A 24,952-nucleotide genomic window follows, 5' to 3' on the forward strand; every position below is an offset into this window, starting at 1 on the left:
CAAGTTGTCTGTCTGCCTAAGGAAAAGTCATCTCTGATGGAGGATCGCAAGAAAGGGTCCTTTCATCATTTGGCCTGCCCACCACTGATTTAGCTGTGGAATGGCCAGTAGGAGGAGGCAGCTTGATGGCCGAGGTCTCCAGGACTCTGAACAAATCCAAATACTATTATGGGAAATCTTCTACTCTTGTATTTTGCTCTGTACTTGTAATATTTCTATTGTACTATTGTATTATATTGAGGATTACTTGTGTTCTGTTCTGCATATTGTATCGTCCCTTTTTTTGGTACCCACTGCGCGCCCAACCTACCTGGAAAATGGTCTCTCTTTGAACTTTGAGGTTTCTTCCATTTTTTCCCTACAAGGGTTTTTTTGGGAATTTTCTCTTGTATTCTTAGAGAGTCAAGGCTGGGGGGCTGTTAAAGCCCATTGTGACACTCCTTGTGTTATTTTGAGCTATACAACAATAAGTTGTATTGTATTGTATTGTATTTGAAACCTGTATGTTGGAAATGTAGTTCCCAATTCAGACTATTTGAGGTCTGTCTGTTAGAAAGTACATTTGAGATACAACTGCTTACATTTGTTTTGTATATCAGGCAGGTGGAGTAACTTGCTCAGGGTCACACAGTATTCCATGTTGGGATTTGAACCCACAACCTGAGGATTAGAAGTCTTAACACTGTGTAAAACACACAAGGTAATGTACTTCACATAAAAAAATCAATCGCCGCTTATAAACGTGACTCTTAAACTTTGCCTTCCCATTTAACGACCCGCATCGTCTCCCGCCGCACCCAGTCACCCAGCAAGCGAACTGGCGCGGAGAGAGTTAACGCGCGCGGAGGGATACCGGATCCGCGCGCCTCAACTGCGTGCTCGGGTTCCGCACGCTGTATCCCTCCACAGTTCTACAATACGGAACACGATCCCAAGTGTTTCGCTCAAGTGACGCCGGTTGGAGTTCGGGGGGAATCCAAACGGGTTGCGAGGGAAGAGCGGTGACCTGGAAGCGCAGCGATCAGCTAGTCTCCTTTTGCCGGCGATGGATTTCTTTGGCGAGTGGCGACGGAGTCGCCCAGGGAGCTCTTCCTCTCAGCGTTAAACATGGCCGCCCTGAGCGACTCTTTCTGCGCGATTGTTCGTAAGTCCTGAACCGTCGGCGAGTGCGAGCAAGAAGAGGAGAGGGGCGCCGAGAGCGGATCGATCTGCCCCCCGATGAGCAGCGCCTGGCCAGAATCGTCAGTGTGCGAGACAGAGGCCTTTTGCAGCAAAGCCGAGTATTTAAATGAAACAAACTGGGAAACCGGATCGAGGCGTTGTGACATCGACGAGACGAGAGGAGCGAGGCCGCGGGGCGCCCTGAATCTGGCTGCGAGTCATCGCGGACGCACACACACAGAAGCCCCAGTTTGTTGGCGGCGTTGTTTCATGGATCGCTTGCTTCTGCGGGTTGCGGCGCTGTGCAGCGGACCTGCTCCATGGAGTTCCTCGGGTCTTGAGACTTTCTGCATCGCACTGTGACAGGTAAGCGCCGCTCCGGGCCGGCCGACTACTTTCTCCCTCCATCACTTGAAAATGGGGCAGCGGCAAGGGGACAGAGACGGGCAACGGGGTAGAAGGAGCGCTAGGCCCGTATTAAGCTCCGTCACGGGCCTGAGTCCAGCGGGGAGGCGGGCCTGAGGCTCGAGCCTACAGCGGACGGAAGAAGGCCCGTCTGCCGACTTTCTTGGGCGTCTGCTGCTTCAAAGATGCCGATAATGGTCGGCTTGTGCGTTTAAAAGTTGACACGCGAGTGTCTCCGATGCTCTGCGAGATAACTTGTGCCGCGACCTTCGGCCAGCGATGTGAGGCCTGGTGGGCTTCTGCGACCCCGGGCTTTCCTGACGAGCGCTCCACCTGAGTGACGTTTTGTCTTTGCAGTGACAGACTCTGATTTCCAAGAAAGGGACGCCGGCAGAGCGTCCAGAAAGGCAAGTTAGGGGTAAATAGCGGAGGGGGTGAAGTTGGCGCACGCCCCTGGGTCACTTCAGGTTTTGGGGTTCGGCTGTGAGCCCAGGCTCGCGCAGCGCATTTCGGGGATCCCTTTGTACCCAAATCTTTGCGACTAAAGGGCCGCCGCCGGCATCTCCACCACCCCCTCCTCCCTTTTGTACTATGTGCTCATCCCGTTATTTCTTCTTTCCGTGAAGGCCGCACACTCTTATAATTAAACGTGCTGCCCGTTTGATGTCATCTCATCTGCCTTTTGAATGCTTGGTCTCGCAAAGCTTATCCTTGTTTGGCTCGTCTCAAGTATTAAAATGCCGAAAATACTCCATTATCGGCCATCCATTTACTTCCTCATCTCGTCAAGCTAGCAAAAGGAACGTCAGTTTTAAATACCCGATTGGAGACAGAGTTTCACAGGAAGCAACCTCTGAAAAGAATTTAGGGGTTTATGAGGACACAACGTTTTCATTGTGTAAGAGATGTACAGAAAAAAATAAAAGGTCACATAAAATGTTAGGATATGCTGTGAAAGCATTGAATATAAATTGAAGGATGTTATATAATAGTGAGACCACATCTGGAGTCCAGTGTGCACCTCTTGTTTGTTATGCTACAAATAAAGACATAGCAGCACTTGAAGTTGTGTACAGGTGAACAACTAAGTGCATCGCAGGATTTGGGGACATGTCCGACTGTGACAGACCCGGAGAATTAAACCCATTTAGTCTCGAGGAGATTGCGTGGGGACCTCATCCAGGGCCTGTATTTATCAAGTGTCCTGGGCTTTCACTAAAACTCCCAACTAGGTTAAGAATTTCTCCTACCTCACAGTTGGACAGAAAAACTTTTTGTGAAGCATCCTATTCTTACTCCCAGCTAGTAGTAAAAGTCACACCACCTGCATTTCAGAACAGGTCATCCGCCTGAAGCCAAACGTGTTCAGGCCCAACCAGTACTTGATTGGGAGACAGTCTAGGAAAGGTTGAGTTGCTGCTAGAAGTGTTGAGGAGGCCAGCAGGGGGCGCCTATTTTGTGGTCTTAGAGTGGATCCCAATACTCCAGTGCAGCGAGCAGGTCACTGTGCTGTAAAAATGATGCCAAACTTCAGATGAGACGTAAATCCAAGGTCCTGACTCCCTGTCATCATTAAATTTCCCTCGGCATCCTTCATAAAGAGTAGGGTTTATCCCCATGTCCTGACTAAATTGCCCTCCATGTCCTAATCATTCTGGCCCCCTAATCACCCCCTGTCTTTAATTGGCTATGTGTCTCTCTCTCACCACTTGACCACCTAACAGGTAATGAGTGGTGAGCATACTGGCACAAAAATGGCTGCCGTCACATTATTGAGGTGGGTGCTACATATCGGTGGTGGTTGAAGTGTCTCCCCACTCACTAAAGCACTTTGAGTAGTGAGAAAAAGCACTATGTAAATGTAAAGAATTATTAAAATTCATGTTTGAGAATTAATTATGTCATGATTTAACAGTGGTTTGTGCTGCAAAGGAATCCTCATGAGCAGGGCCGTGGAGTCAGAAGTAGTAATTTGGTTACTAGAGTCTGAGTCGGTAAGAATGTACCGACTATAACTAAACATAAATTGCAATGTAACGTGTTATAATTTTCAATTTCACATAAACAAAATTGATTAAGCTATTTTTTTCTCCTAGACTTTTGATAGAAATATACCTTCTTTTTACTTTCTCGTATAGGGAAAGTGTTGTAATCGTCCAAAAATTTGACCTCGAGACTTTGATGAATCTTGACGTTTTAGACCACCCGAGTTCGATTTTTACTTTATCATAGGGAAAGTATTTTAATCATCCAAAAATTCAATTTCGAGACTTTGATGAATCTCGATATTTTAGACCTCCCTGAATCCGATTTTGCTTTCTCGTAGGGAAAGTATTGTCGTCGTCATCTTCTTCTTTTGGCTGCTCCCATTAGGGGTTGCCACAGCGGGTCATCTTGTTCCATATCTTCCTGTCCTCTACATCTTGCTCTGTCACATCCACCACCTGCATGTCCTCTCTCCCCACATCCATAAAGTATTGTAATCGTCCAAAAATTCGATTTTGAGACTTTGCTGAATCTCGACGTTTTAGACCACCGAGTTCGATTTTTACTTTATCTTAGGGAAAGTATTTTAATCGTCCAAAAATTCAATTTCGAGACTTTGATGAATCTCGATATTTTAGACCTCCCTGAATCCGATTTTGCTTTCTCGTAGGGAAAGTATTGTCGTCGTCGTCTTCTTCTTTTGGCTGCTCCCATTAGGGGTTGCCACAGCGGGTCGTCTTGTTCCATATCTTCCTGTCACATCCACCACCTGCATGTCCTCTCTCCCCACATCCATAAAGTATTGTAATCGTCCAAAAATTCGATTTCGAGACTTTGATGAATCTCAGTGTTTTAGACCTCCTGGAGTTCGATTTTACTTTCTCGTAGGGAAAGTATTGTAATCGTCCAAAAATTTGATTTCAAGACTTTGATGAAACTCGGTTTTAGACCTCCCTGAGTCTAAAAATACCATTTTTGGAATTGTGTGTAAACACGGTAACTTGAGTATGCTTTCATTTAGGTCAGCCAAATTTTGTATCCAACTATAATGTACTAAATGTAAATTTCTATCAACTTTTGAGCAATTTCCTCTAAATGGAAGTAATACTTTTTTATTCATGCAGCTGCCGAGTCTGATTTATTCAACTCTACTGTTCTAATAATTGTTCAATATATTATTAATTTGATTTGTTGTTGATAGTTCTTTAATGTACACTAGGGGGTTCCGCCCCCTGCTCGCTTTGCTTGCCCACCCCAGGGTTTGGTTTACCGGATATACAATTTAAAAAGATTGTTATTTTCATGAGAATTGTTACATATGCATTATTTTCACTTTTACTTTAAAACTTTAGTAAAAACAATATTTGGAATTAACTTTTCTTCATGATCGCATTGAATTTTGATTCAGTGTTTGGACTTTCATTGTGTCAACGCAACGTATAACTGCCCGTGAGTGAATATCATTTCTTTCTCTCTAATAAATAAAACGTCTTTTTCGAAAGTTTGTCCATGCTCTTTCTTCTTCACTTTGTTGTTGACGTGTCATCTAGAACGTATAAAATTATTGTCCTGATAAAATTTATAAGAACTGAAAGTGCAGGAGGTGTGTCTGACAAACTCATTCACATGACTGAGGTTAGATGACCGTGGTCTTGTTTGAAAATAGTTGTAAGTAGGGTGTGACATGAAAGAATCTCATGTTTACACGCTGTTTTTGGAATCTTTTCATTTTTGCTGGCAACACGAATTAGACGATCTATAAGTCTGCAACTTAAAGTTTAAATCCGAACAATAGATTCGATCTCTTTTCACTGTTCTGTTATTTCACCGTGTAATAATTTCCGTTTGTTTGCGCTAATGCGTTTTTTACTATCCTTTTTCTGAGACTTTTGAATTTTCGTACTTGCCACTATCTCTAACCTGCTGTACCATGCCAACATTTTTGAATTCTTTACGACGTTCTACTTTATCTACTCTTTGTCCTTTATTTCCGGCCCTGGGCGTGGTTTAATCTCTTTCTTGTGGAACGTATAAGTGTCTCTGAGAAAATCGCGTCTCGTCTCCTTCCAAGATTTTTTTATATATATTTAGAGAGGTAATATATAATCCTTGTCTTGCGGTTTACTCCTCAAATATCCATCCCCATATCTGAGTGTATTAGAAAGTCGAGGGGAGACCACTCCCGATTTTATTTATTTTTTTTTAAATTTTGTAAGTTTAGTCTTCTGTGTAGTGCTGTGGCTTGAAAACACTGAATAACAACATTGCATACTGAACTTTTAACTGGTTAAGGAGCTAAAAAGTAGTCTGGTTGACACTGGCAGTGATAAAGCGCCTTTTATTTTTGTACAGTCAAAATAAAAAGTATGTGAACACCTAGGAATTATCTATATTTGTCTAATTCCCATATAAATATTGTTGTATCTTTGTGTCAGTCACAATAATGAACAAACACAGACTCCTATAACTAAAGATACACAGATTTTCAGAGAATTTTTGACCATATTGAATAAATCATTCAAACTGTGAAATTGAAGGTTGGAAAAAGTAAGTCAACCCTAAGCTAATGACTTTTTAAAAAGCTCATTGCAGTCAGAATTTAGCACACTTGGAGTCCATTTAATGAAACGTGTTCAGAGGTGTGGCATAGAATTACTTTGATTGATCAAAAACACTATAAAGTTTGAGTTTGCACTTTTGACAAGAAGCATATCCAGATGGGAATCATGCCTCGCACAAAAGAGCTGTCTGAAGAGCTACGATCGAGAATTGTTCATCTACATAAGGCTGGAAAGGGTTACAAAGTCATCTCAAAGATTTGAGATATTCATCAGTCTACTGTTAGGCAAGTTGTCTATAAATGGAGACAATTTAGTATTGTGGCTACTCTGCCTAGAAGTGGGCACCCTGCCAAGATGACCCCAAGAGCACAACACAAAGTCAGCAATGAGGTAAAGAAGAACCCCAGAGTGACAGCAAAGGACTTTAGATTTATTAGAACTGGCTAACATCTCTGTTCATGAGTCAACTGTACGCAAAACATTGAATGAGAAAGGAGTCCATGGCAGGACACCAAGAAGGAAGCCACTGCTATCAAAAAAAGAACATTGCCCGACGCCTGAAGTTTGTGAAAGAGCACTTGGACACTCCACAACGGTACTGGGAAAATTGTTTTGTGGAGTGATGAAACTAAAATTGAATTATTTGGTAGGAACAAGCAGAACTTCATTTGTTGTAAAAAGGGCACTGCATATCAACCTCAAAACATCATCCTTACAGTAAAGTATGGTGGAGGGAACATCATGATTTGGGCCTGCTTTGCTGCATCAGGGCCTGAACAGCTTGCCATTATTGAGGGGATTCTCCAGGATGATGTGAGGGTGTCTGTCCGTCAACTTAAGCTCAGAAGAGGCTGGGTGATGCAACAGGACAATGACCACAAACATCGCAGCAAATCCACAGCACAGTGGCTTCAGAAGAACAAACTCCGCCTTATGGACTGGCCCAGTCAGAGCCCAGATCTCGATCCTACTGATTGACTTGAAGAGAGCCATACACAGAAGACAACCAAAGAATATAGAAGAGTTAAGGCAGTTCTGCAGGGAAGATTGGGCTCAACTTCTACCCGCACGATGTGCAGGTCTGATCTGCAGTTACAGGAAGCGCCTGGTTGAGGTCATTGCTGCCAAAGGAGGGTCAACCAGTTATTAAATCCCAAGGTTCAGTTACTTTTTCAACTGCCACTGTGAACGTTGAATGCGTTTGTAAAATAAAGACATGAAAGAGTAGAATTTTGTGTGTGTCATTGGCTTGAGCATACTTTGACTGTATGTTGTGTGCTTTCAATCAACATAGTAAATCTGTTAGTCTCGTTACAAACCGAGGACTCGGAGTCAGTGGTACCAGGAATGGAGGAGTTGGAGTCTGAATCGGAGGTTTTGTGTACACACTCCACAGCCCTTCTCATGGTGACGGTTTGTAGCTTCCTCGGAAATCGTGATGGCGCTTTGAAGTTTTCTGAGATGCTACAGGTTAACACCAAAAGTAACAAAGGTGGAAAACCATAATAATAAAGGATGTTGAAGCAGCACGCAATTGTTCCCACCTCAGAACAGCATCATGAATATTGGAAGGAACGAGCCACACACACACCTTTCGAATGAGAGTAAATGGGCACGTTTATTTTACAGTGAATAATTCGCAGCCTTACTTTCAGAAGAATCGCCTTCATGCTGTTATGAAGCATTTACGAGAAGCTCCTCGTAAAGTAAGAGCCGTACTGAAGCTAGCCACGGGTATAAGTTGAGATTACTCTTCCCGTGTATTGTGGTGGGCCAGGGTCCCTCTCCTTGATCTTCTCATTTTCTGTGAGACTCATTTTATCCAATGCCCTGGGAGTCTTCCTAGCTGTCTTCTTGAGCCTTTCCAGGCTTGTAAAGTGTAATATGAATGTTCCAGGGGTCTGTGGAATGCAGAGCTCAGCATTCCTGAGTGACATTTCGCTGTCAATCACCCATCCAGCCCCAGGGTAAGTGCGCTGGTCACTCCGGTACTGTTTGTATCCTTGAGCACCAGTGTGTTGGTACTGTGATATCGCTTGTGATCAACGTGTGCGTTGTCATCCACACTTGCGCCAGTGATCTTTATATGCGTGCAGAATTGCATGAATGAAGCTTGCTTTTATATTAACTCAAAGTGGAGTTGCGGAGAAAAGTATGAAAGGATCTGCAGAATACTTAATGCGTCGTAAGGGTATTCAAAATTCGAGAAACGAATACACAAATCATCGCTATTGCAAGTATCGTTACCAACACTTTTATTTCTGCTGACCGCGCATGGCTTTCCTGCATATGTGTAGTAATTGTCTGATATACAAGATTTGTTATATTATTCCATCTCTGTCAGATCGATTATTTTGTTACGAGTTAATTGTTGTCCAGCGTTTTCAAATTATTTGGCCTTTCTCAGGATGTCAGTGTCACGTTTATAAGTGGTGATTGCTTTATTTTTTTTTAATTATGCGAAGTACATTGTCTTCTGTTTTTTAACAATGTGTTAAGGCTTGAGGTTTCACCATCTGCACTCAATGTTGTGTGAAGGCTTTGGACTGCAAACCCTGAAGGTGTTTGGCCTCCGATCCTTCTATGGACACTTGTCACCCTGAGTGTGTTACTTCACCCACTGTTGCTCCGATTGGCATAACAAAAGAAATGTAAGCAGTTGTATCTCAAATGGACTTTCTAATAGGACCTCAGGTAGTCCAAATTAGAAGCCACATTTCCAATATACAGGTTTTAAATACAGTTGATGCCAAGTACCAATAAGTGACCAAGGAGTGTGGTAGACAGTAGGACTTTAGGGATCTTCAAAACCCGACTTGATGTTCTATTGCAAGAATTACCGTATATACTCGCGTATAAGTCTGGTCTTGAAACCCAAAAATTCAATCATAAAATCGGATCCGGACTTATATGCCCGTTCAAAAATACGACTTTTTTTTTTTTTTTTTTTTTAACCATCTTCTTGCCTCCCCCAATCTCACATCAGTTTCTCAGACGCATCAAATTTTGTTGCAGCAGCACAGTTGCCAATTTCTTTCGCCACTTCAACGACTTTTTATTTAAGACCAGCTTCATATTTTTTTGTAATAATAATAATAATAATTCATTACATTTATATAGCGTTTTTCTCAGTACTCAAAGCGCTATCCACACAGGGAGGAACCGGGAAGCGAACCCACAATCTTCCACAGTCTCCTTACTGCAAAGCAGCAGCACTACCACTGCGCCACCTGAAATCGCAGATAAGGGATGATAAAGGTGTATGATGGTGTGAGATACAAAAATCAGTGCAAACGTCACTTCAGAATAGTGCGGGTATTACCGTGTGGTCACATAGGCACAATACAGAGAAAAATAAGGCCGTGTGCTCTGTGGTTACACTCTCATGTGAGTGTCAGCATATCGTAATCTCTTGGACCAATAGCTTGAGTTTTCCGCATTTGACTTATGTGACTGACATTATAAAATACCACAAATTTTATGGTAAAATCAAGCCCCAACATCTCTGCGGGAGAACTTAAACGTGAGTATATACGGGAAGTGGATGGGACTGGCGAGCTGCTTGGAGCTGAATGGCCTGTTGCCATCCAGATTGTTCTACTGTTCTATATGTGCCCACGCCATGTCTGCAGAAATGTCATCATCTGCCAGATCCTAGTGCATGGGTGTCAAAACTCCGGTCCTGGAAGGCCGCAGTGGCTGCAGGTTTTCATTCTAACCATCTTCTTCATATAGTGACCAGTTTTTGCTGCTAATTGACTTCTTTTGCTTTAGTTTTAGTTAACTTGACTGAGGCCCCTTAGTTGTCTCTCTCTACTTAATTAGTAGCCAAACAATAATGAGACACTCAACAAGCCACTACATGACCAGCTCACCTGTGCCCATCACACGATATCTAAAAATAAGGAAAGGTGATGGTCTTGCTAAGGTTGATCTCTCAGGTCACCAAAACATTTTGACGGTGTTCATAGAAAAAACAGAAAAATTGACAGATTTGGAAATGTCTGCTGTAGCAAAATGAGAGCAGCAACAAGCATTAAATAACAGGTTTAATTTGGTTGGAGTTTGAAGCTCCAGTTTAGCCGGTCATCTGTTGGCTTGTTTCATGTCTCATTTCTGTTTGCTGTCATTTAATCAAGAAACGAATACATTCAGAGGACTGAATCCTTAAAAACTGGGCTATTAAAGATGCTGGTGCCTTGCGTATTTCCCCAACCCCCAGAACACAGAGGAGAGATGCTACAATGCAGTTTATGCTGTTACACACTCATTTGCAGACCACAGTGTAGGACTTGATGTGGCAGGAGGGAGGCTCCTCTACCAGCCAATGAAGTTCTACAGCATCCTGGCTGGATACGTATGAGGCTGATTACCCAGAGTCCTATATGGTTGTTTCAGGTTGGCAGCCGGGCAGGGTTCAAGGTGCATTAATAATATGCACACATTCACACAATGATTGTCATTTATTTAGGTATATTGTGTAGAAATGTGTGTATGCCAGGTTTTACAAATCAGAATTTTTTTTTGTAGATATTTTCCTATTTTTTTCAATATGGAGATGCCCACCTAATTTTTTTTTTTTTTTTTTTTTTTTTTTTTTTTTTAACCTAATATATTAAAATTGGCCTGTGGTGAACTGTCATCCCCTCTCTAGAGTTGGTACCCTCCTTTTGACCAGCGTTGCCTGGATAGTCTGTAGGCCCTGTGACCCTATGCAGGATTAAAGGAATATTCCCAAAATTTATAATATTATATATCTATTATAAAAGAAAATCTTGAGACAAGACTATTGCCAAGAGATTTTTTTCAAGTCCTGCCCTCCGCTCAACGATTTCTGGTTAACGGGCCACGCCCGCGGTTCTCTCACCTCTCATTGGTGTAAATGCTTTTGTCATCACAGTTCCTGCTCTCTCAGCTCTTAGAAATTTTTATGTTTTCCTCACTTTAAGTTCCCAATAAAAGAAGATGACTTATGTCCAAATCTTATTGAAGAATTTCATTTCGAAGGGTTATCAACAGAAGAAATGAGTACACAGGCAATCCTAGCACAGAGAAAGAATGAAGTCAAATGAATTATGCCAAAAGTGTCTATCAGTTACACGGAAATTGGTTAAATGCGTATTAATATTCTCTGCTGAAACAGTGATGGTAGTGATGGTGCGGAAGATGAAAACATCAACTTACAATATCACGAAGAATATCTATAATTGTTAACACTGTACGGTCTTCCACTGGCTGAATTACTGTTGAAAGAAGGATGTATCATTATGTTATTGCATATAAAATTTTAACAGGCGACAAGAAAGGTAATGTAGTACATCTTCCGCGGATAACATTAAACACCAAAGGAGATCTTGATATGCCATTCGTATTAAAATGTTTAGTTTCCCGTTAGAATAGCTTTTGCTATGACAATTAACAAATCACAGGGACAAACATTACGATATGCTAACGCCCGCTTGAGAGAGTAACCATGGAGCACACAGCTTTTTGTTTTCGATGTATTGTGCCTACGTGACCACACGGTAATACCCAAACTATTCCAAAGTGATGTTTGCACTGTTTTGTGTTTTTTGTATCTCACACCCTTATCACACCTTTATCGTAAGAGCATCCCTTATCTACGATGGAGCGTTCGATCAGAAGAAAATATGAAGCTGGCTTTAAATTAAGTCGTTGAAGTGGCAAAAGAAATTGGTAACTGCGCTGCTGCAACAAAATTCGATGCTTCTGAGAAACTGATGAGAGATTGGAGGAGGCAAGAAGATGTAAAAAAAAATATAAGTCGCATTTTTGAACGGGCGTATCAGACGGGGTCTGATTTTTATTTTTTATGATCGATTTTTTCAGGTTTCAAGACCTGACTTCTACGCGAGTATATACGGTAGTCTAATATGCATGTCTCTGAAGCAGTGTTCAAATGGGAGTCAGGGAATCGTCATGTCTGGACACCAGTCAGAATCGGGGACCCCGACAGGTCTGCACTTCTGAACACCAGTTCCCGTCAACCCCCCAATACCTCGGATGTCCAGGCTGGGACACCTCCAGCGGACCTCTGCCACACAATGTGGCTTCTGGCTTTTGCTCTTTCATCCCCTGGCATCTTCCATCTTGGTGGGATGCCCTTCTGTTTGCCGTGGCACTCACAATATATATGTTCTTCCCTAATTGTACATTAGTAGGTTTAATCAATGTTGTTTTTAATTAAATTTTTTTCCATATATGTAATTGCTTTTTTTTTTTTCTTTCATCTGTGAACCATGTTCACCAACATAATGGATTCTGGCTTGTGTCCAGATATGACGATTCCCTGACTCCTGCATCGCCACGTGTGCCCAAACTGGCATACTCCAATGAGAAGCATGCATACACCATTTTAAAGTTAATGCTTATTATTGGTTGACACGGACCATGTCACGTACAACAGGGAGTATAGTGAGTTTTGTTCTCTTTCGCACTTCACATCACTTGTTGTTCAGTTGTCTTTTTGTAACATTTTTTGCTTCATTGCTTTCATCAGCAAAAACATTTTAAAAGCATTCTTCATCATTAAAGGTGCATTTTTGTTTAGATTGTTTCATTTTCATCTGAGGAAATAATGTAGTTTGAGTTTCTTTTAGGTAGAAGTCCTCAGTGTTGGTGTGTCAAAGCGAGGATGTGCAGCATTGTTCATAGTGGCACTGAGTTTGTTGTTCTCTCTTTTGCTCCTACCTCCAGGGAGTCCAGAGAGCTTCCCATAACCAAGCTAGCCCTTTTAATTGGCTTGTTGATTAGGTGGGCTTCTCTTGAATTGATGTGAAGTTATGAAGGGAATTAGTCCAGTGGATCGAGACTGTTTTTTTTTTTTTTAAATGAATTCATCAAGATCACTGGGAAACGGTTGGAAACATAATTTGGGTAGCTCTCTGGATTAGTAGGGTGTTGTACCGTGTTAGCCATTATAGATGAAACAAGAAGTCAAGCAAAATTACCCCTTTTATTGGCTGGCTGAAAAGATGACATTATGCAAGCTTTTGAGGCAACCCTTCTTCAGACAACATGTAAATCTTGTAATCTTGCCTGAAGAAGGGGCCTGAGTTGCCTCAAAAGCTTGCATAATGTCATCTTTTTAATTAGCCAATAAAAAGGGCCAATATCTAGTTTGTTGAGCATTCACATGGCATCTCCGACTTGACAACGCAGATTTATCGCTTGTGTTATGAGTCCAGTCTGGCCTGTCACTGACGTGGACCCCCAAACCCCCCGACGCAGTACTTGTAGCAGTCCATCACCTTTACATCCACTCCCTAAGTAGTGACCGGACATGGAGGCTCTTGGTGTGGCAAAAATCAATAAGCTGTTCCATGGTTTTTACTGATGTTAAGTTGCCGACAATTCTCAAAGTTTTCCCACTGACTCTCCTGTCTCATCCCCCTCATCAATACCCCCCATAAGTGCAGAACCATCTGAGAGTTCCTACAAGCGATATGACCTGCTGTTATATTTGTAGTCTGAGCTTCCTTGTGTTGCTCACACAGTCCTCGAGTCTCTCAAACTGCGGCCTGCTTGACAGATAGTCCATAATCCGGGACACCATATCTCTGTGCTGACCCCTTAATAAGGATGAATAGCGAGTACTGAATGCACTATGGAAATCAGGTGAGAATAAGCCTTGTGGAGAAATTGGATGATTGCATCCTCCACTCTAGTCTTTGCCTAATGGGCAAATTGCATTGGGTCCAGGCGGTCTGCCACAAGAGGACTCATAGTCCAGGGACAGTCTCTCAAAGGTCTTTGTGAAGTGAGACGTCGGTGCCACTGGTCTGTAGTCATTAGGTGAAGAAGTAACAGCCTTACAATGCAGGATGTTTTCCACAGCAGTGACACTTTTTGCAGCATTAGAGACCAACTGAACAGGTGACAGAGGACACCACAAAGCTGGTCAGCACTGGCCTTTAGAACTCAAGGGCCAACTCCACATAGTTCCATGGCTTTTTTTTTTTTTTTATCAACAGACATAACCCTGCTGTGAAATGTGCAGAAAGACCCTACTCAGACACAAATAGAACGTGCAAACTCCACACAGACATTCCCCTGCCTGTCAGTCTGTTTTATAGTGCCCTTCATCTTCATCAAGCCCACCTTCACTAGGCCAGTACAGAGCAAGCTAATATGCGAGGAAGTCTGTGTCAAAGCAATATGGACACACTAAATCATTTTATATACAGTGCCTTTAGGGCCGCTACCGGAGCAGTACAATACATAGAGAATCAAATGATGCAGCAGGGGTAGTAGTCCTTGTTGAAATGATGCAGGGACAGACCCTAGAAGTGGATGGGCAGACAGGCCAGTGTTCAAACTTTTAGATTGCTCTGTGTTAGACTAATCATTTACGCCCTTTTTAATTTGTAACTCTGATTCTAATATGGACGTTTTTAATGCTGGTTTTTAATATTTTGGAAATCACTGTGTTAGGCGCTATATATGTGTGTGTGTATGTCGTCTTGCTGGTATATAGCTGCTCGAGTGTGAGGACAGTCAGTGCAGGGCTGCCCAGACAGCATCCGTCAGTTGGATCGTAAAGCCGCCCATGAAGCTCAGCGGGCCACACTGCCAGCTTGTTTATCGCCTTGCGTGCTTGTCGGATTATCCATGTTTGATTGACAGCGAGAGGCGCGCGCTGTTATGTCACGTGAGGGCCCGTCGCGCGCACGCTGTATTTTTCTTCCTCTCTCCCTTTTTTTTTTTAAATCTCTCGGCCTTTCTTAACCGCCTGAGTGGCGCTGTCGGCCTCGGAACACTTGTGCCGCACACGCGTTTCCCGGAGGACGCGCAGAGCGAAGGTTCCTAGCACCCGGAAGTTGTGTTTCCTTTGTGTCCGTGCGAGAGGATGTGGAGTTTGTGGAGGATTTTGTGTCCCCGCCGCGACCGATGCCTGCGCTGAATGGTCTTCTGGAGTCGGGGGTGAGTGAGCAAAGACCGGTACTAGCATCGCGGCTTTGGAGAGTTGAGTGGACGAAGGTGGGGTTGGGCTCGCGAGTCTTCTCTCTCTTTTTTTTTTTTTTTCCCCTGGGGACCGCCTCTCCTCCTTTGGCGCCTGTGGGCCTCATCGTGAATGTTTACTTGTTCCGATTGCTTTGCGCCTTCCTGGAACTTCAAAGAAGGGTCCTGGGGAGATTCAGATAGCGGCCCTCCGATTGAGGTAGGGGGTGTTTACGGCTTTGCAATGGAAGTGAAGGGTTCGGGCCGCTTTGACGGTTCTCTGCGGACCGAGGAAGTCTAAGCTGTTTCCCGAGTTGCTGGAGGTGTGGTGAGGCTCCCTACATTTTACATTTACATTTATTTGCTTAGCAGGCGCTTTTATCCAAAGTGAGTTACAAAAGAGGTCAACGCAATCGGGTAAACCTCAGTCGGGAGGGGAGGGGGTGCTTTATTTGCACATTAAACCTGTACCAGGACGGCGAGTGCAACGACAACTCGGTCGGGCTTTTTGTTTAGAATATTAGAACATTAGACGAGACCTGGCCATTCAGCCCAACCGAGCACGCTAGTCATGTCCGCTTAATTCTTCCAATATAACATCAAGGCGAATTTTTTAAGGTCCCTAAAGTCCTCCAGCCTATCACACTACCTGGTCACTTACTCCATGTGTCTGTGATTCTCTGTGTGAAGAAAAACTTCTCAATGTTTGTGTGAAATTCACCCTTCACAAGTGTCCAACTATGTTCTTGATGAACTCATTTTAAAGTCACCGTCTTGATGCACTGGACTAATTCCCTTGATAGTCATGTCTCCTCTTAATCTTCTTTTGCTTAAACTTAAAAGGCTCAAGCATTACTTGTACTCCACACATCAGGGCATTATATAACTTCACATTCTGTTAGTCTTCTTAATGGCTTCTGAACACGGCCTGCCATTTGATAGTTACAAGTCCACTACAACTCCTAAATGCTTCTCATAAGGTGGACTCTCAATTTTCAGACCTGCCATTGTGTATTTCAATCTTGCCTTTTTACTTCCTATGTGTAATACTTTACATTTACTGACAATCAAATTTCATCTGCCCAAACCCATTTGTTGTCCAAGTTCTTCTGTAATGATTGAATGGATTCTCGATTTATCTGCAAATTGACTTAGCTTGGTATCATCTGTAAACTTAACTAGCATGTTATTTATAGTTCTATCAAATTAATTTGTATATATTAAAAACGGCAGCTTCCCCAGCACTGACCCCTGCTTGACACCACTCTTAACATCAGCCAGTTCTGATAAGGTTCCTCACACAATAGATAATTTATTAATCCCAAGGGGAAATTCACATACACCAGCAGCAGCATACTGATAATAAACAATATTAAAGAGTAATAATAATGCAGGTAAAAACAGACAATAACTTTGTATAATGTTAACCTTTACCCCCCCGGGTGGAATTGAAGAGTCGCATAGTTTGGGGGAGGAACAATCTCCTCGGTCTGTCAGTGGAGCAGGACATTGACCGCAGTCTGTCCCTGAAGCTGCTCCTCTGTCTGGAGATGATCCTGTTTAGTGGATGCAGTGGATTCTCCATGATTGATAGGAGCCTGCTGAGCGCCCGTCGCTCTGCCACGGATGTCGGACTGTCCAGCTCAGTGCCTACAATAGAGCCTGCCTTCCTCACCAGTTTGTCCAGGAGTGAGGCGTCATCCTTCTTAATGCTGCCTCCCCAGCACACCACCGCATAGAAGAGGGCGCTCGCCACAACTGTCTGATAGAACATCTGCAGCATCTTATTGCAGATGTTGAATGTTGAACTTCCCGTGTCTGAGCAAATTCTGCACCCTGATGTCCAGCTTGTTTTAGTTTGATGCCCACCCTGTCATATGGCACTCTATCAAAGTAAAAATATCATATGCTCTGGTCATATTCTTTTGTCGTTTCCACATAGAATGCCAGCGTGTTGGTAAAACATGATTTCCTCGTCTGAACCCACGCTGACTGTTCAGGATAAGATAAGCTCAATCTTATCTTAATACATAATTCGCCTGCCTCCTCACTCACTCGCGTCCGTCCGAAGCCGAATGCACAGTCTCCTTCTGTGCAGTTGCCTGAAAAACCTTACCAGACCGACATCCAACCCCAACATCGCGGCAGGTGGCGGATTTACGGCCGCAAAAATTCAAAGAGAAAGGCGACTTTGATTAAAGCTCTAGAGGCCTGAAAGGCGATTTCGACTACAGCTCGAGGCCTAATTATGCATTCTGATTCAATTACGCACTCATTCAATACACCTATATCAGGTTTGTGGTGCTTATACTTATTACTATTCCATATTATACTGGAACATTCATCATTCAATATTATACTATAGGCCTGGAAAATTCATCAACTAACAGTACAAGCCTGTACAGTAATGAGTAAAGCGGACTACAATCATTACAAAACAACTACTTCGTTACTTATCATTTGTTCTTCATACACTGCTGACACAAACTCATGCCCGTTTCATCTTACGTTGTCGAAATGGACTCTTTGTCTAGTCTTTAATAATTCCTTCCATTAATTTGTTATACACGTTAAGCTTGCTGGCCTATAGTTGCTTAGATCTGCCCGGTCACCCTTTTTAGATAGAGAGAGGAGGGAGAGGGTTTAGGAGCACGCACTGATACAGCGCATTGCCACATCCACTACGTGACAAACCAACTCAGGATCCCAGTTTAGGACCCGAGTGCAGTCAAGCAATGGGTGACACCTCAGCACTACACTAGTTTAGATGGAATAGAGCAGTGCGAGGTTTTTGTATGGTTGCTGGAGTGCCAGTTCAGTCACTAACCCTCAGGTTTTTCCCTGCTAGTTGGATGCACATTAACGTCATACCCAGGACGAAGCAATTGAAGGTTAAGGGCATTACTCAAGGGCCCAATGAAGTACAGTCGATTTTGGTGTTTACGGGATTTGAACTGGCAACCTTCTAATTATCATTGCTGATCCCTAGCCTCGGAGTCATCACTCCGCCTTTTTAGATAATGGGATAATATTTGCCATTTTCCAGTCTTTCAGAATTTCTCTAGTGTGTAGTGACTTCCTAAAAATATGTATCAAGGGTTTATTTATCTACTCACTAACCTATTTAAGAACTTGAAGATAAATATTACATGGTTCTGGTGATTTGTTTGATTTCGTACAATTTAATCTGAGCAGCACCTCTCCCTCTATAGCCCCTTAGTAGTAGATGATATTTGACAGAACACTCCTCTGGTCCCATGCCTGCCGTCTGTTTCTGTTATTTGGGTCAAGCTTCGGGCGCACACACTTTTGTTTGTGTTACAGGGAAGGGGAGAATCTGTTAAGGAAAAAGCAAAAAGCTTTTGGTCCACCAACATTAGTCTGTCGGTCAGTATATAGTGCCAATAACAGCAGGGTTGTGACAGCCAGGATTAGGATCAATTTACAATAAAAGTAAAACTGGAGAGCTGATAGAATGGAGAATGCAGTAATGGCAAATAATGGCAGTGAAAGTGATGAGACCTCAAAAGCAGAGAACAACGAGCTATAGAGAAATCAACAGAAATGTAGCCAAGAATGCTAGCACAGTCAATTCCTCATTTGTTTTTATCTCATCCTTGTTCAAAGTAAGCAGACATGTATGTAAATGAAAGTTATTTCAGAGTTCAGGATTTGGGGGTCCACTTTCAGAGTCTGCAGATGTGAATGTATACTACGGGATTGTGTTGTGTTTAAACTGGCGCCATTTGTCCAGGCTTGTCTTGGACCCGCGGATGCCACTTCCTTCCATGGCCATCTTGACATCCCCTTAGTAGGCTGCATTGAGTGTTGCTCTTTCTCTGAATGGGTCAGTGGGAACTCTGTCCTGTAGCAGTTTTGGGTCCAAATGTAATGCCTCCTTCTGGGGACTTCCATTTTTATAAGGTTCTGACCAGAAGTGTTGGGGCTTTCTCAGGGCATCAAGGTGGGTCACACTCCCTTATTGTGTGTCTCCTCTGAGCCACAATGGAAGAAAAAAAATGGTGAGCAATGGTGGACCCTTGTCCTTGGGTACTTGCACATACTTATAGCACATTCTCGTAAAGCCTGCTTCTCCTGTGCCTTTCTCTCTTCTCCAGTTATATGCTTACTGCCTTTGAAGCCAGCACTCTCAGCATGCCTGATATGCCGGCTCACACTTCCTCTTTCATCACATCGCCAACACCAAACTGACCAATCAGACTGTTCTGAGAGACTGGACACACAGACCTTAGTGTTTTATTACATAGTAGAGATCTATAATGTATATTTATGTGGTGGCTAAAGAAGCCAGGTTAACATACATGTAGATTTCTTCATGAGTAACCTGGTTCTGTGGTCATCTAAACCCTTATCCAGGTTGTGCTTAAGAATTTCTTAGTCTGTGCATCTCCGTTGCTGGTTGTTAGGTTCATGCATTGTTTCAGCCTCTATGGGTTGGAAACAGTGGAAGCTTGCAGAAAGATAATTTTCCTGTAGCAAATGTTCTGGCGGTCGCGTTTTTCCTTCTCCTGGTTGAATTATTCTGTCTCAGTATTTCAGAAAACGGTAAATTTGTGTTGATGAGCTGAATGTACAGTGCTAAGCTCAGCAGCACAATTTTGTGAGCCATGTTGGAGGTAATGCTTTAAAAGTGATGTGTGTTAAGTATTTAGATTGCATTTTAAAATAGTGAGTAGCTTAACGCAATATTTATTTTGTTTAAAGTAAAAATACCTATATTGTCGTCAATCCAGAAGCATAAGGCAAGAAGCAAATGTACCGGTATGCAACCTCTTTTTACAGGGCTCAATTGCCCAAGGTGTGTTGCATGCAATCCGGTAACAAACTTCTTAATAATAAAGGGTCTGTTTAGTTTTAATCCAGCTCTTTGCTATAGATATGTTGAAACTGTGTGATCGGGTGACGCAGTGGCTAGTGTTCATACTGTGAATCTTCAGGGCTTAGGTCGGGGATGTATAAAGGGGCTGGATGTTGTTTACTCCACATACATGACAGACTAAATATATTTATTTAACATGGAAAATGAATACATTTTTCCTCGTTTCTCGTCAGTTTCATGAAGGTTTGTATGTGGGCTTAGGAATTAATAATAAATGCTGGCCAGTGAAATTTGTTTTTTCATGCAAAAGAAGAAAAAGTAGTGCACAAGTAAAACATTTTTTACACGGTACATTTTATAATAAGCAACTATAGAAAATATATTTTTTTTTTTAGTAATGTAAATAATTTACTTTTAAATGTAATGTTCCCCATGCTTCACGTCCTCACAGGTGGCTCAGTGGTAGTGCTGCTGCTTTGCAGTAAGGAGACTGTGGAAGATTGTGGGTTCGCTTCCCGGTTCCTCCCTGTGTGGATAGCGCTTTGAGTACTGAGAAAAGCTCTATATAAATGTAATGAATTATTATTATTATGTTTGTTTTTTTGGAATCATGGGATTAGATGATGATGGAGTGTTTAGCTAAAGGAGAAGAGGTTCACTTGTACTTACTCGCCTTAACCTGGATTTGTATGTGCACTTGGTATGTGGTTTATAGGAAAGCACAATGTAGGTTCCTATATGAACTTCTTCGACGTATTTGAACAGTCAAACAGATCTTCATGCAATCCATGCCCACAGGTGACATACTTGAATAAAATCACAAGGAAAATTTGCCCTTTCAATCATTTCTTAAGCAAAAGCATCAATAGATATAATGTGAGGGAAAAGTTCTCCCTTGTCCTTGGGAGCTGGTATTGCCCCCTTAAGCAGAAGTGACTTCTTGCAGGCATTTTGCATAACTACCCACAAGTCTCTGACATAGACTATTTGAACATGCCTCTGTGGAAAAATCTTTTTTTTTTTTGTATGTACTGCTCATTTTTAACCCCCCACCAATATTTTATTGGCACTCAAAACAGAGCGTTGACAAGGCCAGGCCATAACCCTCTATTTCTTGTTTCCTTGAAGTATTTGCTAGGCTGTCATGCTGACGGGTTCATTTCCATTTCAGCTTCATCTTTTGGACAGATGGCCTCACATTCTCCTCAAGCACACTTTGATATGATGCAGAATTCATAGCTGACTCGATGACTAGAACTTGCCCAGATTTTGAGGCAGCAAGGCAACCCCAAACCAAACCAGAGCATTCCCACTATTGTGCTTCACAGCTGGTATGAGGTTCATCTCCTGAGACACTGTCAAACATGTCTAATGGTGGTGTGGCCAAACATCTCTCTTTTTGATTCATCTCTCCAGAGCATTGTTCCAGAAGGACTGGTCTTTACCTTGTTGTTCAATGGAAAACTGTAGTCTTGCTGTGTCTTTTTTGGACAGTAAAGGCTTCACCTGGCACATCTTTCCATCAAATTTGTCCAGTCTTTCTGATTGTAGATGCATGCACTGAAGAGACCAGGTTTTGCAAGAGGTACCTGCAGACCTCTTTTAGTTTCATATGGTCAGCTCTTGGCCTGACTTTGCTTGGTCAGCCAGTTGTGGACAAGTCAGCAGTTGTTTGAAATCTAAACACTTTGTAGGTGATTTTCCTTACGGTGGAATACATAGTTTATCTTTTGAAATTCCTTGCCAGACTCATAGGCATCCACAATCTTTTGGAGGAGAGCCTTAGAGAGCTTTGTTACTGATGGGCGTGGTGTCTTCATGCCAAGAGAACACCAGACTCTTGATGTCTGCGGTTTAACTAAGACTGAGTCCACCCCCTGTAGGCTAAGTGCCGGTTTATACTTCAAGCTCAGAACGTGTATGCCCACACATCATGGCTGCCACGTGTTCCCAGCGTTCATTTGGTGCGTCCTATGATCAAGTCCTCAGAAGTTAACGTGACGCGTGCACAAGTTGCAATTTCAACAAAAAGTTGAGGGGCGCAGTGTGATCAAGTTGGAACGTGACGTCAGAGTCTCTGTTTACTATCTACATGTGGCAGAAAGCCGCTTTGTGGATTGTACAGGATCAGTGTGCCTGCATCGATGTTTGATGAATGGTTTGAGGTGGTGAAGCAAAATGGCGACATACAAATGCATTCGTGGTGCTTTTATATTCAAGTATCGCATATTTCCCCATCGTAATGACACAATACATTTTAAAAGGTCTCATGAGGTCAGCGAGTTGTTAATCGCTGCCTGCTTCTGGGGCTTCCTCCTGAGCTGACCGTAGTGGCAAGCAGCAATCGCCACACAGGACACATTAAATTTGATATTCCAGCTCTCTGCACATATAGAATCCTTAGATTTATGCTTTATCACTTTCATGATGAAATGCATTAAAGTATGTATGTTACATTTTGCAGATAAATTGTTAGCTTAATTTAAATAATGAATACTGTTAATAATTACACATGTGGTGGCTGCATGGTGGCTGAGCGGTAGTGCTGCTGTCTCACAGGGAGTTGCGTCCCTTGTGTTCCCTGCCTGGAGTTTGCATGTTTTCCTGCTGGGTTTCCACACTGTGCTGCAGTTTCCTTCCAAAGACGTGAAGGTTTGGGAATTTGGTGATGCTAAAATGATGCCAGTGTATGTGTGTGCTTGTATTCACCTTGTGATGAGCTGATGCCTCGTCCAGGGATTGTTTCTGCTTTGTGCCCGATGCTAGTTGGATTGGGTGCATCCCTGGATTGATGAATGTAATCATTAAACATCCATCCTTTTCAGAGATCTTGTGGTAAGGTGTCCTCAGGAATTTAATGAGCAAAGCCGAACGTTTTCTCACCGTGATATCATCTCGCACTGCCACCTGGTGGAATCTTCAAGATTTACGCAAAATACACATGCATTAACAGTACAGCGCTTGCAGAGCAGTAGTGTCCACAGGCACACGTGTCCCATCATGTGTTGTATAAACCCAGCCTAAGGAGATGCTGATCATTGGTACTTAACCCTTTAACCGCCAACTCCCTAAATATTCCCCACGCCAGGCGAAATCTGAACAATTTTCGTTTTTTTACTTTTTTACATTTTTTTTTACATTTTTTACATTTATTCAAGCAGTATTGACCACTAAATGTTGTGCAAGTTCTAGAAATGGGCAAACACATAATAAAACACAAAATGTACCTTTTCTCAGGCTTCTGGATTTATTGTCTACAACAAAACGGAACAGTCAAAAGTAATTCAAAAGTCAAAAGTAGTTCAGTCAATCATAGTTTCATTCCCAGTATTTGAATTTGCTGTGCCACAGGCCAAAGCAGGGAACTGCACAAAGTCCTGGATTGCTGGGACACTTTGAGCAGAAGGTCTTGACGTCTCTACGCTGACCCTTCTTTGAACAGACACGACAGCGTGCCTGTGGCTTGGTCCAAGTTGGTGTTGGTTCAAGTTTGTCTGGAAAGTGACGTTCTGTGAGCCTCACCACTGCCTCTACTCTATCTGCATGTTGTTCCTCACCAGAGAAAATGAAGGCTGCAATGACGTCATGTTCAAACTGCAGAAATGTTTTTGTGCCTCCATTTTTCTGGTACAAAATGTGAGCATTTAACATTGCCATTTGGAGCAGATGAACTGATAACTTTTTATACCACTTCATAGTTTTTCTTGCAGCCGAATAGGGTTCCAATATTTGGTCCTGCTTGTCAACAGCACCCATGTTGCTGTTATACTCAATGATGCATTGAGGCTTGTAACGGACATCAGTAGGTGATGGGCGTCCTCTTCTGCGGGGAGCCTCCTGCACAGACTCATTGTGCTGAGTTGTTAGCATGTGAACATCTTTTTTGTCTCGAAATTTCAGGCACAGCAATGGGCCACTGCGGTATGCAATGTGCTGACCCGGTGCTGGCGCTGAATTGCGAACTTCTGGAGGGACCCTGTTACAACGAATTGTGCCACATGCTGTAGTTTTACGGTGATGAAGGTAATGGAACAGCCTACAACTGGAGTACCAGTTATCCATCCAAATGGTGTACCCATTGTCCAATAGTGTTAGGGCAAGGTACACAACAATTTTTTCTGAAAGTCCAAAGTCCTTACATTCATCTGGCAACACTGCTGAAATACTACTCATAGGATCCTCTTTGCCAGTGTATATACAAAATCTATAAATGTAACCTGAATTCTCAGCTAAGCAAAACATCTTGATACCAAACCGTGCCCTTTTCAATGGTAGATACTGTCGAAACTGTAAGCGGCCCTTCCACAACAATAAACTTTCATCAATTGCAACTGACGGTCCTGGCATGTAGGGCAACTGAAATGCTTCAAATAAATGATCAATCAAAGGACGTAGCTTGAACAAGCGGTCGCGGTTTGGATCTTTCTTATCTGGCTCATTTCTGTTGTCATTCAAATGAAAGAATTTCAGCAGCAAAGAGAATCGGTTACGTGTCATGATAGCTGCAAAAATAGGTGTTGCATACATAGGATCTGTAGACCAGTACATCTCAATATCTGGTTTTCTGATTATTCCCATCAACATCAAAATCCCAATGAATTTTTTCATTTCGTTTTCATCAGTGTCTACCCAAGCACGAACACGGGAATATGGAGGTAAATTGGGATTTTTCTCAATAAACTGTGCTGCATACAGATTTGTCTGATGAACAAAATGTCTGATCAAATCAGGTGACACAAACAGCTCATAAAACTGCTCAGCAGTGTAATTGTTTACATCAACAATAAAGCCAGACGTTGCCTCAAACGGATGCAGAAAAGGTAGTTCACCTCGGGCAGCAGTCCAGCTGAGGTGCTGGGGATACACCCACTCAGCGCCGTCATCCGATGCGTCTTCATTTACAGTATCATGCAGCGCACGTTGCTGCTCATCATTGTCGCTAAAATCTTCTTCAGAACTGCTACAATCATGATCAGAACTGTCCAAAATCGCCTGCAAAGCCTCACTTGAAGTCAGTTTACGTTTCGCCATATTGACA

The 24,952-nt window shown here is 42.7% G+C and overlaps 1 protein-coding gene across 1 annotated transcript in view; it reads left to right on the forward strand.

Moving 5' to 3' along the window:
* Positions 1-882: 882 nt before the first annotated feature.
* The window catches only part of kmt2d (lysine (K)-specific methyltransferase 2D), a 165,300-nt gene continuing 141,230 nt past the window's right edge, over positions 883-24,952 (forward strand). The window contains exon 1 of the mRNA XM_051924785.1: positions 883-1,527. The gene's annotated coding sequence lies outside the window, so the exon portion shown is untranslated. The remainder of the gene's footprint in view (positions 1,528-24,952) is intronic.

This window comes from Erpetoichthys calabaricus, chromosome 3 (assembly GCF_900747795.2).
Source record: "Erpetoichthys calabaricus chromosome 3, fErpCal1.3, whole genome shotgun sequence".
Classification (NCBI taxonomy): Eukaryota; Metazoa; Chordata; class Cladistia; order Polypteriformes; family Polypteridae; genus Erpetoichthys; species Erpetoichthys calabaricus.